Source organism: Rhagoletis pomonella, unplaced genomic scaffold (assembly GCF_013731165.1).
Source record: "Rhagoletis pomonella isolate Grant_MI unplaced genomic scaffold, Rhpom_1.0 Rhpom_scaffold_07179, whole genome shotgun sequence".
Taxonomy (NCBI): domain Eukaryota; kingdom Metazoa; phylum Arthropoda; class Insecta; order Diptera; family Tephritidae; genus Rhagoletis; species Rhagoletis pomonella.
The window spans coordinates 4,203-8,384 of NW_023465708.1; the positions used below are offsets into that span (position 1 = coordinate 4,203).

Sequence of the window (4,182 nt, forward strand, 5' to 3'; positions counted from 1 at the left end):
CTTGGTATCACTGAACACAGCGGCGTAATTTCATATGCAGGACTCCTGGCAGGATCGCTAAATTTTATGGTATATTAAAATAGAAATATTTAATTTTATTTTCAATAAACTTCTATGTATTTATTTTAAGAGATCAAAAAACGAATGAATGAATATAAAAATTTTCAACTCAAAAATGATCGTACATAAATAATGTAACAAGATATTTTCCTAATTCAAAGTATTTTAAGAACAAGTGTTTAACAAGTAATGTGTATCACTACAGTATTTTTCCCCCGTATCCACTGACAAGCGCAAACCCTCAATTCTTGCATTATTGCGCACCTGCACATTCGGTGCACTTTTGCCATCAGACAATTGTGCATACATTGCGTCCAACATAAGATCGTTTTCGACAATGCACGCTACGCCAGCTGAGTAGTGCTCATCTTGAAATTGTATCAATGCATCACTACATGCATCCCATACTTGCATTTGTTTGACATGCTTAACACGATGTTCTTGCATATAGTCCCAGGCATCGATTGACTTGAAAAGTTCCACGCTGTTGTTGTTAATGACCGATACACGATTGCCATATTGGGATTCAATGTTGAAGCCTTTGAATGGTGGCGCACCTTCCAGCAATAAAATGCGTTTATCGCTGAGGACCTTATTTTTGGCGAGTGCTACAGCCAGTGTAGTGCCAACTAGTCAACCACCTCCAATTATAATATCAAAATGTTCTGTTGAGGATAGATTTTTGTGCATCCACCGGTGCACTTTTTGAACTGAGGCTGAGGCCACGCAGTGCACTAAGCCGTTGGAAAACCAACCGCAAATGGCGCGCGCCAGTAACGTTTATTAGGGCGGACATTCTATGATTTTTCACCCTAATGAAAGATATAGTTTTCGAATTATCTAATAATTTGGTAAAATATTTGTATCTATTAATTTTTACCTTTCACAGTATTTTTCGCCCTTTGATATTTGCCTTTTTTTAAATTTCTTTCGTTTGTTTAGAATGAAGTCAGTTAGTCTGTTCCAATAGCAGTCCGGTTTACAGGATTTAGTCAGAACTTACAGGAAGTCGTTCCTATTGACATAAAACCTGTAAGTGGGAACACATTTGAGAGAGTAACTGAGCAACTGTTCCTAGTCAGAAGTTACAGGATTTAGTCCGGAGTTTTTTTTCCTGTAAGTTCATGAAAAGTGTCAAACGATCAGCTGATTTGCATGTGCAAGCAAAAACAAACAGCGGTGAAAGCGAATTACCTTATATTTGTAAAAAAAAAATGGAAGTAAACAACGAAATGTTTGAATATGTATAGATTTTAATAATTATTTAGTGATATTTCAGCTAAATCAGTGTTGTACAAATCATATGTAAACAAATCGACTGACGTTTCTACAGGAAATAGTGCTTTTTACGTTCCTATGCACTTCTGCATCTGTTCTCCTTTTACTCTCATTTGAGAGAGGAAAATTGTAGTTTGACAGTTCCACAGGTTTTAGTCCGTAGTTCAAAGGAACAGACTAAGTGAAACAGCTGTTTTAGCGCACAGGGTTGCATGAGTTAAGAAGAGATTTTTCTTAGGTGATCAAAGGAAATAAAAACTGTTCCCACTCGTTATATCTAATTTCGCGCATCCGGTTGTCGATAGGAAGCAACGTTGATTTTTTTCTTTAAACTCCGCTGAATAAACTCTTCCTTTTCCTTTCAGATGCTGCAAACCTACACCCCAAATGTTTCGAAATTTTCGAGGAAATAGTAAATGCTCATAATGGTGAACCAGAAGAAACACTCATGAAGCTAATGAACATGACTGTCTTCGTACATACCTACGCGCCAAAATCCAAGAGCTCCTACGGCGCAAGCATTTGCGGCGACTGCGAGCACATTTCTGATTGGTTTATTAAATGCATTTCCAAATATCCACGAATTCTTGTCAAAGTGCTGAGTTTCTACATTGAATGTATTGTAACCAATCCGATCAAATCATGAAAAACAGAGCAAACACAGCGTGCACTTAAATATGGTGCAAAATATGATGCAGCGCTATTCACTAAGTGCAATGAGTCAACAGTGGAATTTCTCTGCGATGCCGTCTATGCAGATGAAGTGATGATACGCTCCCGCGCCATTGATTTGATGTCGCGCATTTTGCAGCTAGAGCCACAAGTTGATTGGCAAATGTTTCGCCATGAAATATCGGACATACCGCGCGAAGTGCATCTCATAAATGAGCTTATAAAAAGTCTGCAAGACTGTAATAATACAATTAAATTAAAGGCAGTGCAAGCATTACATATATCACTAACTAAAGGTTCTCCTAACACCCTAAAAATACTTACTGAGGGCATACGTTATACACAGTATCACAACGTGGGCGTTGTGCTGCCAGACGAGCCCCGCGTAACCAAAAATGAAATACGTTACGAGAAGCCCACGGCATTGGATCCAAAATTTAGCTACACAGGGCATGATTTGGTTGAGTTAGCGTTCTTACATTTGCCAGAATGTGTACAAAAATCTCTTTCAAAGTACACAATCGTATATGAGACGTGCGGGTGTGATGTTTATGGAGCAGTTGGTGAAACTGAATCCTTTAATAATCTTCAATACAAACTTTAGAGCGGAAACGACGCGTTTGGTGGATGAGCCCACGGCCTTGGTGCGTAAGCAAACTCTGCTCACCATCGATGGCATACTTGGTTGCTATCCGAATTGTTATGCAGTAATTGGGTGTGGTGTAAAATTGTTGCGCTCATGTTACGAGACGCCGATCCCAAGAATGTGGAATTGGCTATGGATGTAAGTGGTGTATGATAATGAATAGTTACATATTCGTGTAATATTTTGGCTCTATCTTTGCAGTGTTTTCGTTCACGCGTACTAGTAAATATGCGTGGCATTGATCAATCAAATCAAGCAGAGCACTTTATGCCATGGGTTATCATACGCACGATGCTGTCAACGCAGCCGCGTCTATATTTGCAGATGTGCTACCACATGGCGCTGCAGCAGCGAATGCTTAAGTAAGTGTAGAAAAAGTTGTTGGAAATGGAACCTATCAACGATATCATTTCATTCTAGCCCGCAAATGATCAGCATAATCGAATCTCACCTACTAACTTCAAATTCCACTGAAGCCTGGATTGTACTCAATTTCATTTCAGGCAAGATAAAGAGTAAGGAGCCGGATGCACTGGTGCATCTCTTCACGTCATTGAAATCGGTATTATTTCAACCTTAATAAATGTACTTAAGAAAATATTCGTTTTTATGCTTGAAATACAATACCGGCGAACGGCAAACTTCGCCGAATTGGGCGATGCTGTCGTTCACCGTTCGCCCAACTATTTCGCCTACTTAAACAGAATTAGAGCGGTAGCGAAAACAGCTGATCCCATTTGGTCGCCTTTATAATTTGGGTGACCATATTTAGAAAAAACTAAACCATATTTAGAAATGAGGAAATGATAACAAATATAAATGTAAAACAAAGAAAGATTATTATAAATAATTTGTTTCAAGCCAGATTTAGCGAATCCATAACTATATTTTTCAAACAACAAAAAAAAAATCGTGTTTAGGTTGTTTTCTTTTTAAACTTTGAAAGCACAAAACAAATACGGCCACCTTTGGCACGCACAGCTGTCATCGCCCAGCAGAGCGATAGAAATAAATCTATCGCCATGAAACGCCGCCAAGCGAACTTCGCATTTCGCTTTGGCGGTGTTCAATTTCATATGCTTGCGGGTGTTCTAATTTTGACAGCGCGAATTTCGCTGTGGTGAGTTCGCCGTTCGCCGGCATTGTATTTCAGCTATTAATTTACACACTTTTCATTTATCTACTCCAACAGTGGAACAAGGAGCAAAATATGCTTATCGCTTTGGAAGTGCTTGCCATACATGAACCAACGACTACAGATCACCTAATCAGCCATCGTTGTATTTGTAATCGATTTTCAGAAAAAAGTTTTCGTAGCGTTTTTGACGTTTATCGGTTTTGTTTACACCGTCTTCTACCTCTTCGTAGTGATTTTTTAGCGATTGAATGTGTTTTCTGCAGCGATTTTAATTATAAATTTTGGTTTATTACATATTTATGATATAAAATAAAGTGCTGTGTGATCGGAACAAGTTTGTACGTATGTTTGGTTTGCCAAAAGGCGTAAATTTGCTTGAAAAGTGGGT

At 38.6% G+C, this 4,182-nt stretch overlaps 2 pseudogenes; one reads left to right on the plus strand and one right to left on the minus strand.

The window, feature by feature from the left end:
- Positions 1-225: 225 nt before the first annotated feature.
- LOC118755743 lies at positions 226-1,008 on the minus strand (annotated as a pseudogene).
- Positions 1,009-1,669: 661 nt separating this feature from the next.
- On the plus strand, positions 1,670-3,969 carry LOC118755744 (annotated as a pseudogene).
- Positions 3,970-4,182: the final 213 nt, after the last annotated feature.